This window comes from Tamandua tetradactyla, chromosome 11 (genome assembly GCF_023851605.1).
Source record: "Tamandua tetradactyla isolate mTamTet1 chromosome 11, mTamTet1.pri, whole genome shotgun sequence".
NCBI classification, from domain to species: Eukaryota; Metazoa; Chordata; class Mammalia; order Pilosa; family Myrmecophagidae; genus Tamandua; species Tamandua tetradactyla.
Window position 1 is genome coordinate 11,662,155 of NC_135337.1, and position 12,677 is coordinate 11,674,831.

General features: G+C 39.7%; 1 pseudogene; it reads left to right on the forward strand.

Annotated features, from left to right (window-relative positions):
• The first annotated feature begins 463 nt into the window (after window positions 1-463).
• Window positions 464-1,324, forward strand: LOC143651016 (RUN and FYVE domain-containing protein 2 pseudogene; annotated as a pseudogene).
• Window positions 1,325-12,677: the final 11,353 nt, after the last annotated feature.

The following is a 12,677-nucleotide window of genomic DNA, read 5'->3' on the forward strand; positions in this document are numbered from 1 at the left end:
AAAGGGTAAGTGGGGGAAAATAATACATATTGCAAACTGTGAACTATAGCTAACAGTAATATTTTAATAATTTTTCACCAACAGTAACAAAACTATTACACCAAAACTATGGGTCAATAATAAGTGGAGGGTAATAGGAGGAACTAAGGGGTATGGGAGGATTTGGGTTTTCTTTTTAATTTTATTTATTTGCCAGAGTAATGAAAACACTCTAAAAGTGATTGTGAGACTATGTGCACAACTATGTGATGGCATCATAAATCAATGTTTGCATATTTGGGATGGCTTTTATGATGCATGAATATATCTCAATAAAACTCCATTTAAAAAGTCACTTAAAAATTTTAAAAACCATAAGTCATAAAGAGGAAAGTTTGATAAATTTGACTTCATTCAAATTTTAAATTTAAAAGTTTATTCTCTGTGGAAGACACTTTTGGGAGGATTAAATGACAAGCTACAGATGCTTTGGCCTCTGCTGGGGGCCTGGAGGGAGGGGCCATGGGGAAGGCCCACTGAGTCCCTGTCAGAGACCATACCACTGCCAGATACAAAAGACCCCAGAGCTGTAGAGAGAGTAAACTTGTTAAATATAGCTAAACTATGTATCAAAGAAAAGACTCACTGAATCAACCACACTCTGGATTGTGACTGTCTCCTCTTGCAGCAGTTCTTTGTTGTTATGGAACATTGTCTGAAATATGGTCTTAAAGTAAGAAAATAATTTTTAATTTATGACAAAACCATCTGGTGACCATTAGGACTTGAGAAACTGTATCTAAAAGCAGAGGAAATAGGAGCCAACGTCCAGGATTGACCTAGTCTTAAGACTTCCCTGGGTCATGGGTAATGAAAAAGAAAGGCTTTGATTAGCCCTCATGCAAAAAAAAAAAAAAAAAAAAAAGGTCTGATTACCTGCATTGCTTAATTATTCAAAAGGATCTCTTGAATGAATTCTATGAGTATCATGCACTAATGATCGAAAGAAAAGGAGCAGTAGTTGTTGGGCTGCTGGTTAGCTGGAATGTGATAGATGCTAATCTGTGTGTAAAGGGAGAGGATTTAAACTCATAGGTTGGGCTGATTGATTTTTCCATGTATTTAAAGAATGAAGAAATATCAGAAAGAGAGGAATTTTCAGTGCTGTCATCTCAGTTCAGAAGAATTATGTTGAAGATTTAAATAGACAACTAACAGCACAGCCGGCAACCTCCATTCTAAAGTTGATTAATTAGAAAAGTCAAATGCTAAGCTGATTGAAGAGTTAGCAATTGCAAAGAATAATATCACTAAATTCCATGAAAAATCATCAACTATGAAGTAAAAATAAATAAAGTTTAATGAAAAAATAAATTTTAATGAGGGTGGATATGGAAACTGCACTTCAGACATATAAGCATTCTGGGTAGAGGCTGGATGGAATGTGCAGTTAAGCCAGTAGGTAGCTTTCAGATGGATGTCAGGACAGGATGTGGCAAATGAGTTAGCAGTACAAATTAATATGAAACATGAAATTGAACTTGCCATGAAGTCATTGGAGAAAGATATCCATGAGAAACTGGATACTCAGACAAGAGCTAGAGGGAGTTTAAGCAATTAACATACAGATGTATCAAAAAATGCAGATTTCTGAAGATTGTGCAAAAGAAAAAATGAAATAATTGCCCAAATAGAAGGAAAAAACAATAAAATGAAATTGAAGCTGGAACAAAGTTCGAGCCTCAGTTTTACCTAAAATTCATTGATCTGAATTACACTAGATTGCAGCAAGCAGAGATGGAAGCACAGATGGAAGCTAATGATAAGGACAATAAATATCTACAGGAATGTCTGAGTAACTGACAGTCTGCAGAAACTAGTCTCTCGAAAGGAGAAACAGCTGGTGCAACTGGAGACAGATTTGCAGACTCAAAAGGAATGGAAGCAGACTTTGCAGGAAGACCTTTAAAAGACAAAAGATATTGCATCCTTGAAATGAGACCCGACAAATCACCAGTCTTAAAAAAGAGTTCCTTAGCTTCCAGGATGAAAATCAGCAGTTGAAAAGAAAATGTCATGATCAAGAGCAAGACCTCCAAGAGCTCAGCAACAAGCTTAGCAAATTAAAACGTACAATGGAAGATATAAAAGAAGCCAACAAAACATGATTAGGACTAGTTTAGCTGAAAGACAAAGAAACAACACACCACAACCTTTGTAAAAAAGAATTTTCACTCTCTAAGAGAAAGCACCATCGTAGAAATCATGCAGAAATTTTCTTTAATGCCTGCTCTGACAAGGAACTGCCATTGCCTTCTTTACCAAAGCCAGTATGAGCCTGTGATTCCTGTCATGCATTGCTGGCCAGAAATGGTCATCTAACTAGCTTAAGACTCTAGAACTAAATCCCTATGTATGTATGATGAATGTCATATGTAAAGATGAGTACAAGGTATCTGGACAGCCCTTTTTTTAATTAAAATTTTTTATTAGAGAAACTATGGGTTTACAGAAAAGTCATGTTTAAAACACAGGATTCCCAGACAGTTCCTTACCACCAACACCTGTATTGGTATGGGAAATTTGTTACAATTGATGACTACACCTTTTTTTTGTAATTCTACTATTCTTTTTAAAATTTTTATTTCTTTTATTACAAGCAATCTTGATTATCTTTTATGTCTACACAAACATGAACTTCCAGGTGGTGTCTGTTCATATCCTTCATTTGTTCCATTGAGTTATTGGTCTTTTCTTATTGATTTATGGGAGCTCCTTATATATGAAGGATACTAGCCTTTAACTGAGATATGAGTTGAAAATATTTTTCCCCAGCTTGTGGCCCATCTCTTAACTTTGCTTACAGTGGGTTTTGCCCTACAGAATTTTAAAAAATATTTTTATTGATAAACAAAATACAAACGCAAGCATTCTTAACACAAACCTTCCATACATGGTATACAATCAGTGGCTCACAATATCATCACATTTGTGTATTCATCATCATGATCATTTCTTAGAACATTTGCATCACTCAAAAAAAAAAAAAGAAAAAAGAAAAAACTCATACATACTGTGTTAGTTAGATTCAGTTTTCAACTTGGCCAGGTGAGCATACCTAGTTTTGTTGCTGCGGACATAAGCCAATGGTATGTGAACCTCATCTGTTGCTAATTGCATCTGCAGTCGGCTAGGAGGCGTGTCTGCTGCAATGAGTGACATTTGACTTAATTGGCTGGTGCTTAAATGAGAGAGCTCAATGTAGCACAGCCCAAGCAGCTCAGCATACCTCATCTCAGCACTCACAGCTCAGCCCAGGCCTTTGGAGATGCAGAAAGAAGTCACCCCGGGGAAAGTTGTTGGAACCCAGGGGCCTGGAGAGAAGATCAGCAGAGACCATCAAGTGCCTCCGTGTAAGAAAGAACCTCAGTGGAAAGTTAGTTGCCTTTCCTCTGAAGAACTAACAAAATAAATCCTCTTTTATTAAAAGCCAATCCATTTCTGGTGTGTTGCATTCTGGCAGCTAGTTAACTAGAACACATACCATACCCTCTCATTGACCGCTAGTATTTCCATCGACCAATTTACTTTACCATTTGTTCCTCCTATTATTTATTTATTTTCAATCCATATTTTTTACTCATCTGTCCATACTGTAGATAAAAGGAGCATCAGACACAAGGTTTTCACAATCACACAGACACATTGTGAAAGCTATATCATTATACAGTCACCTTCAAGAAATATGGCTACTGGAACACAGCTCTACAGTTTCAAGCACGTCCCTCTAGCCTCTTTAATACATTTTAAGCTAGAAAGGGGATATCTATAAAATGTATAAGAATAACTTCCAGGATAACCTCTCGACTCTGTTTGAAATCTTTCAGCCACTGACACTTTTTATTTTGTCTCATTTATCTCTTCCCACTTTTGGTTGAGAAAATTTTCTCAATCCCTTGATGTTGAGTCCCAGCTCATTATAGGATTTCTGTCCCACATTGCCAGGAAGGTTTATACCCCTGGGAGTCATGTCCCACATAGGGAGGGGCAGGGCAGTGTATTTGCTTGCCATGTTGGCTGAGAGAGAGAGAGGCCACATCTGAGCAAAAAAAAATATTCTCAGGGGTGACTTTTAGGACTAATTTTAAATAGGCTTAGTCTAGCTTTTTCCCATATGAACAAACCCCAAGATTGAGGGCCCAGTCTATTGATTTGGTTGTCCCCATTGCTTGTGAGAATATCAGGAATTCTCCAAAGGGGGAGGTTGAATTTTCCCCCTTTCTTGCTGTTCCCCCAAGGGGACTTTGCAAATACTTCTTTATTCACATCAATCATTCTATCTTTCAAATCAATCATCTATCTCTCCTTCTGATTTTTTTTGTGCCCCCAACCCTCTTCCCTCTATCATTCTCACATTCAGCTTCACTGAGTGTACTAACATTATTGTGCTACAATTAGGTAGTATTGTGCTGTCCATTTCTGAATTTTAAAATCAGTCCTGTTGCACAAGGGGTATCCCTTCAGTTCCAATTACCCCAAATCTACTCTATTTCTATCTCCTGATGGCCTCTGTTCTTAACTGAAATTCCCAAAGTTCATTCATTAATGTTCATATCAGTGAAACCTGTCCTGACCCGCGGGACAGATGAACCTGGACCTGAGGGAGGGAGGGAGAATGGGGGGACAAGAGACACGGAGAATGGAGACAAGACAGGATTCTGATCAAGTCTCATTTATTGAGGGCGAATCCAGGGTATTTATACAGCAAGAAAGGGGAGGTGACTTGTATCGGGTGCTAACAGAGGTTGGGCATTACCCTGCAGTTAAGTAACCAATCAGCAGAGACTAAGTTGGGAAAGGCAGATCAGCCAAGGCTGGTCAGCTGATTTGGGGGAAGGGCAGAGCAGAAGTGAGGAAATAGAAACTTAACTTTGAGATAGAAACTTAACTTGAGTTAGTACCTAAGATGGCATCAGACCACAAGATGGCCGGCACACTGCCGGTGCCATAAGCAGTTTCCCACAGGTCCTCCTTTTTTATTATTTTCAAAAAAGGTGGAGACTGTGACAACAGCTTATTCCAAGGGGACTGTGCCTGTCTTAGGTCGGGACACCACAAAGTAGGCAACCTGAAACCTTACCCGTCATGGAGGCTTAGGGCAGCATGAAGCCAGGCCTCTGTCTTAGGTGGTAGATTGCTCAGACTAAGGTGTCCAGTTGCCTGTCATTGGCTACCCAGTCCAGCACTCTGGACTGTGCTGATGGAGTGTCTTTTATAGGTATTCATCAAGATTACCATCACAATCTGCTGTGTCTAGTCTACGATAATGGACCTGGAGGGGCTGCATTTTTATGGCTTCAATTTGTTGTTTTAAGAAGGCCATCAATTTATTGAAGAGGATAGGTCCTAGTGAAATTAGTATTAGTAAGCCAAGCAAGGGTCCTAGAAGTAGGAGAAAATAAGGCAATAGTCCATTAAGCCTGCTTCACAGAGGGGTCTCAGCCAGTTCTTTTCCTCTTTTCATCAGATCTTCTTGCAGCTTCTTTATTTTGTCTCTGACAATGCCTGACTTGTTGGCATAGAAGCAGCAGCATTCCTGTAAATCCAAGCATATTCCCCCATGCTCTGCGATTAATAAATCTAATCCTTTCCGATTTTGTAGGACTACCTTGGCAAGGGAGTCTAATTGGTCTTGAATATCCTGAATAGTGCCTGATAAAGTTTGCACATCCTCAATTAATTGTTTGGATAATTTAGTATATTGCATGATAGAAATCCCTAAACCAGCAGATCCAGCAGTTAAAGCTCCAGCAATGCCTATCGTAGCCAGGAAGGGAAGCATCTGCACAGCCCTTTTGTGGCAGCCAGCAATAAGGTCTAGTCTGGGAATAGGTACTGGCTCCTCCCCTCTGATGACGTCAATGTTAGGAAGGAGTATATCTAAGACACACAACCCAGTCCAGATTTGTGGGAGTGTAGTATAAGCAAGGCTACCGTCGCACATGAATACAGTGCCGTTAGTGGGACAAGAAGGGATCAGAGATATTGATTGTCTCCTGACAACCGATAGAGAGCACGCCAAGATCTATCTTATTACTATCATTAGAGGATGGCGAGGAGAAACAAAGAGTACTGTTCTTGAACTTAGGTAGTACTCGAAAAGGTGTGGAGATCCTGCAAGAGCTAGAGAGGTTACCATAGGTATTATTGCATGGTGCCAAGGCAAGGGGCAGGGAATATGAATATTCCCATTCATATGCAAAGCCAGCAATCAGAAGCCAAATCTGGCTTGGAGCTATTAGGTAACTTCCAAGTGGCAGTTAAAATATCAAATGTTTGGGGGTCTAGGTTTATATCTTGGGTTTTTACTTTAGCTAACGGGTGATAATGGAGCTGAGGATACAAGTGATCAATCATTATTTGTAATTTCTTCTTGACTATGAGCTCTCTGGCCTGATCTTGTGGACCTTCTCCATCTGACATGTGTATTGGAGGTGTAGGTGGCCAGTACACCTCCTTCCCTATTCTGGTGTCACTGCCGCCACAGTTGCTTAGTTGGAGTTTAGAGTAGCCTAAGCTTTCAAGCGGCTTAAACATTAAATCCGTGCAAGCCAATTTAGTAAAATAGTAAGTTTTGTTATTGCTTTTGTCTATACACTGTGAATATGCCATGTAGCACTGAGCATTAATAGAGGGATATATTGTGGTACAATTACACTTTGGTAATGCCCCATTAACAGGAAATTCTAGGTCAGGAGGCTTCAAACAAACCCATTTTGATAATTCCCTACCTCAGAGGTGTGACCAGTTAATAGATAGGCTACCTTCTCACCACAATTTTGCTGCAACGTGTACATTCCCGTCAAAGGTGTGGCTTCAATTTCCTCATAGCAGTTGCAAGCGCTGGCATGAATGTTATTTACCAGCTTTCTGATGGCCTGTGGGTCATCCCAGCCACCATAAGAGCCTTTCAGGAGTAAGCCCAAGATGATAAGTATACAGGGTATTAATCCTGATGGAGTCATCTTTGATTACAGTGCTATTGGCCTGCTCTTAGAAAGGGAGACAAGCTAACGTAGCAAAGCACCCTATTGTGCATAAATATGCTACAGCGATCAAAATTCTTTCTAATGAATTCCAATCCCTAGGGGCAACTGTCACTAGGCCGGCTGCAAATAGCGGGGCTCGCCGGTTTGTTAGTGGGTTCAGATGTGCTGGAAAAGAAAGAAAAAATAATAGCGTCTCTCAGGGTGATTTCTTGGCCCTGGACAGATTATTATTGTTTATTTGTTTTACCAATCGCTCTGACAACCATCTGGCTGAGTCTAATTCTTTAGAATATATGCAGACCGATCCTCTGCCTCATATTAGAACAGGATCTGGTCCATGCCACGTATTATCTAATGGGTCTTTCCAGAGGACCGTGGCAAACTGTGTTTTGGACTTTGTGTGCCAGAATCGTTCTGCAGCAGAACGTCCATCTTGATCCAAGGTTAAAAAATTTAGAATTAAAAGAGAATGTGATATTAGGTTTCTGAGTGATCTTTTAGTGGGGTACCACTCCCCCTTTTTTATTTTTTCAATGGTGTTTTTTAAGGATAAATTTGCTCATTCTACTATTCCTTGTTCTTGTAGGTTATATGTATGCCTGTGGTGTGTTTTATTTGTAACTGTTGATAAAAATTTTTTTTTTAAACATTTGACCTGTGTATCCGGGATTGTTATCGGTTTTTATATGCTGTGGGGTCCCTAAGGCAGCCATGGCTGCTAACATGTGTGCAATAATTTGTTTTCTTGCTTCACCGGTTTGGGGCGTAGGAAATATAAATCCACTAAAGGTGTCTATGCTGACACGCACATATTTGAGATTGCCAAATTCTGGGATGTGCGTTACATCCATTTGCCATAATGCATTGGGCACTAAACCTCGGGGGTTAACCCTTAAATGTGGTGAAGGTAGATGTGTGACACAGCCTGGACACTGCTTAATTATTTGGCGAGCTTGCTCTCTGGTGATATGAAACATTAGTCTTAAGGTGCGAGCATTGAGATGATGCAGTTTATGAGCTTCCATAGCCTTTGTGACTAAGTCGGATAGTTGGTTACTGAGGACAATGTCTGCACCGCATGCGATACGTGTGGCTTGGTCAGTTAATTGGTTTCCCAAAGACAGTGGCCCAGGGAGATTAGTATGAGCTCTAAGGTGACCAATAAAGAACTGTTGGGTTCTATTTTGAATGAGGGATTGTAGTTGAATAAACAGACAAGCTGCTTGAGAAGCATTTTTAATTTGAGCTGCAGTTTCCAATAGTGGCACAGATTGAGCAATATAGGCACTATCTGTAAAAAGATTGAAGGATTTGTTCGGATAGGCTGAAAACACTGCTATGACTGCTTGTAGTTCTGTTATTTGAGCAGAATTGCAGTGCATTTGGAATTAAATAATTTCATTATTGACAACATAAACAGCGATCCCTGACGAGGACACATCAGTAAATATTAAGAGGACATCCTCACTTGGCCGTAAGGAAGTTTTAAGGGGAAATACAAAGTCGTGAGTGCTGATGAAGTGCAAAAGTTTATTGTTAGGGTAATGATTGTCTATTTAGCCAGAGTAAGAAGTGCAGGTGATAGGCCAACAGTCTGTAGTTTGAAAAAACCAATTAAACTGCGCTATAGTGTATGGTTGAATAATTGTGTCTGGATCTTTATCAAAATATTTGATACTTTGTTTTCAATCTAAGATAATGATATCAGCAATCACCTGGTAGTAGGGGTAAATAGTTTTTGTGGGAGAAGTGTGTAGAGGAACCCACGTAATAGGTGCCTTTTGCCAGAACACAGCCATAGGTGTGAAAGTTGTCCGACAAATTATTAGAGCTAATGGCTGAGTGTAATCTATGAAAGTAATAAATAGTGATTGGATAGCTTGTTCTACTTTGTTAATTGCTTCATGTCCCTCGGGGGTGATGTCCTGGGGGAATTGGGGTTAGAATCTCCCTGAAGGAGGTCAAATAATGGCTTGAGATCCCCAGTAGTTAACTTTAGGTAAGGCTGGAGCCAGTTAATGTCTCCTAAAAGTTTTTGGAAGTCATATAATGTTGATAATTTGTCCAATCTTAATTCCATTTTTTGGTTAGCAATTTTATTTCCATTTAAGTGGAACCCTAGATATGTGTATGGGTCCTGTAACTGAACCTTTTTAGGGGCAATTTGGAGTCTATGAAATGCTAAAGCCTTAGTTAGATCATGATAACATTTTAAAGCGACTTGACCATCTTTTCCTGCTATTAATATATCATTTATGTAATGAATAATGTAAAGAGCTTCCCATCTTTTTCTAGTACCTAAAATGGCTAAACTTATGAATTTCTGGCACAAGGTAGGGCTATTGGCCATACCTTGGGGCAGAACTTTCCATTGGTATCGTTTCATGGGTTCTCTGAAATTGGTGGATGGTACACTGAACCCAAAGCGCTTTTGACCTTCTGGGTGTAGAGGAATGGTAAAGAAACAGTCTTTAAGATCTATAATGATTTTATAGTGATTGAGGGGGATGGCTACAGGAGAGGGCAATCCTGGCTGTAAAGCTCCCATGAGTACCATAGTTTTGTTAACCGCCCTTAAGTCCTGCAATAACCTCCATTTTCCATATTTTTTCTTAATCACAAAGATAGGTGTGTTCCAAGGTGGGCTACTTTTAGTGATATGACCTGCACTAACTTGTTCCTGTAGTAACTGTTGTGAAGCCTGAAGTTTTTTAGTAGATAAGGGCCATTGATTTATCCACACTGGCTTATTTGAGAGCCATGTGATTTTTTCTGCATGGGGCACAGGAGAATAAATGGCCCTTAGGATAAATTTTCCAGTCCCTTCTTGTTAAGTTGTCCTTTGATCTCTAAGAGTTGTGCAATGCCTGATTCATTCTTTCCTAACCCTTTTCCTGGTCGGAACCCTTGAGAAAGCATTTAAGCAGTGACTGCGCCACTGGGGCTTAACATAAGGAGTCCTAATTGGGACAGTAGGTCTCTACCCCAGAGATTAATGGGGAGTCCTTGTATGACATATGGCTGTATGGTTCCTTGATTTCCTTCCTCGTCTTTCCAGATTAATATTTTTGCACTTTTTTTAGGATTTTGACTTTGACCTATTCCTTGCCAAGAAATGGGGGGTGTTTTTAGAGGGCTGAGGTATTTTTCTGGCCAGGAATCCAGCTCCACGCTGGCTCAGTTATAGCTTGTCTGCCTTTTCAGCCTGGGAGGGCTTTGCTTGCAAAGTCCAGCTTAGCTAGGCCCCCAATTTTCAAGACCATGGGAGGCACTTCCATGACATTTCTATAGGAAAAAGTTAGTTGCTCAGGACCCTGCCCTGGGCAAAGGAAAACCACATTAATGCTTAGACCTTTTTCAGCATAGGGTCTTAGACCTGAGCTGGAGCTAACTGGAGGGTAGAGAGGCAGCGCCATGTTCCAGCCAGACTTCTAGACTCTGAGACTCTGACTGCACAGCAGTCAGAGCTCAGGATGTTAATTGCTTTTTGCTTAATAAGTCAGAATGATCTTGTAAAATATTAAATAAGTTTTGCAACATATAATTAGGAATTTTTAAAGTGACAAGTAGCAAAATTGAAAGCAGAGTGTTAATAGTGATATGCATTCATAGTAAATGATCAGATTTTGTAAAATGAATTTATTGGACTGATTGAAAAGGAATGCAGGGATGAGGATTATTTATAATTGATTGTGTGTTTTTGCTAATTTTAAATTGATTGCATGCAATTTGTATGATATATATATATTTTTTATAATAGTGGTCAAATTCCAATTTGCTTACATGACCGGGCCCAGTTGGGTCCTCTGGGAACTGGCTAGGGACCAAGAGGAGCTTTCTGGGACCTAGATATTTTTATGAAAGTACATCTCTGTCTGGGAGGATAGCCAGTCCTCCCAGCTAGAGTGCACAGTTTAATTGTTTCTTTTCAAGATCATGTGATAGCAACATGAGCTGCATGTAATGGCAACATTAGGTGAATAGAAGACTCCACAAGTATAATTATAGGAAACATTACAGCCTTTATGCTGAAACCAATAACATTTTTGCATGACATGTTTTAAAAGTTTCTTAAGTAGAGCATCAGAAGCCTCCATATCCATGGAGTGTAACAATTTCTTAAGCAAATATAAATATTCCCGAGTTGCCCATTATAAAACATAAATCCGAAAGCCCTCCCAAATTCCAAGAGGTGTGTACCCTTTCGGTTTCTCAGTAAAGGAATATTCCTATGCTGTGACATAAAACATAAATCCAAAAGTCCTTCTCAAATTCCAGAGGCGCCAAGTCCCTCCCCTACTCCAGGAGGTGCCTTACCTCTTGTGGGAACCAGGGACAAATCTCTTTTAAGAATTCAAAAAAATTTAACAAATCTTTAACTTTAACCTTTACTCCCTGTGTCTTTAAAGCACCTTTTAAACCTTCTACAAAAGTTTCATGCTGACTAATTTCTTGTCCCATAATCGCTGACCACTTACCGAGGATCTTGACTGCAGGGCAGATTCCCCCACAGTGTCCTCTGTGCTGCTCCTTTGAGCCTCTTTTTCACCTGGCTGGGGTTTCTCAGTCAGCATTCTTCACTGGACCCCTCATACTCAGGTCCCTGTTCGGGCGCCACTTGTCCCGACCCATGGGACAGATGAACCTGGACCTAAGGGAGGGAGTGAGAATGGGGGGACAAGAGACACAGAGAATGGAGACAAGACAGGATTCTGATCAAGTCTCATTTATTGAGGGTGAATCCAGCGTATTTATACAGCAAGAAAGGGGAGGTGACTTGTATCGGGTGCTAACAGAGGTTGGGCATTACCCTGCAGTTAAGCAACCAATCAGCAGAGACTAAGTCAGGAAAGGCAGATCAGCCAAGGCTGGTCAGCTGATTTTGGGGAAGGGCAGAGCAGAAGTGAGGAAATAGGAACTTAACTTTGAGATAAAAACTTAACTTGAGTTAGTACCTAAGATGGCGTCAGACCACAAGGTGGCCGGCACACTGCCGGTGCCATATGCAGTTTCCCACAGAGACGATACAGTATTTGTCCTTTTGTTTCTGGCTAATCTCACTCAGCATAATGTCCTAAGGGTCTGTCCATGTTGTTATATGCTTCATGATTTTATTCTGTCTTACAGCTGCATACACTCCCTCATCACCAACATCTGCATTGATGTGGGAAATTTGTTACAGTTGATGACTATGCTGTTTCTGTAATTCTACTATTCTTAACAATAGTTGCATTTGTTACAATTGATGAAAGATTATTAAAGTAGTACTATAACCACTGTCCATAGTTTATGTAGGAGTATTTTCCCACATATTCCCAACCTATTATCATCATATTTTCCCTGCATATCTTTTTGAAACTTTTTATTGTATAGTATAACATATATACAAAGCAAAGAAATAAAAAAAACAATAGTCTTCAAAGCACTAGTCAACAGGTAGTTACAGGAAAGATCCCAGAATTTGTCATGGGCTACCATATGATCCTCTCAGATTTTTCCTGCTAGCTAATCCAGAATATAAGAGGCTAGAAGACTTAAATATTTTTTGTCATCACAATTGACTTTTTTCCCTACTTTTTTTTGTGAAAAATAACATATATACAAAAAAGGAATACATTTCAAAGCACAGCACTGCAATTAGTTGTAGAA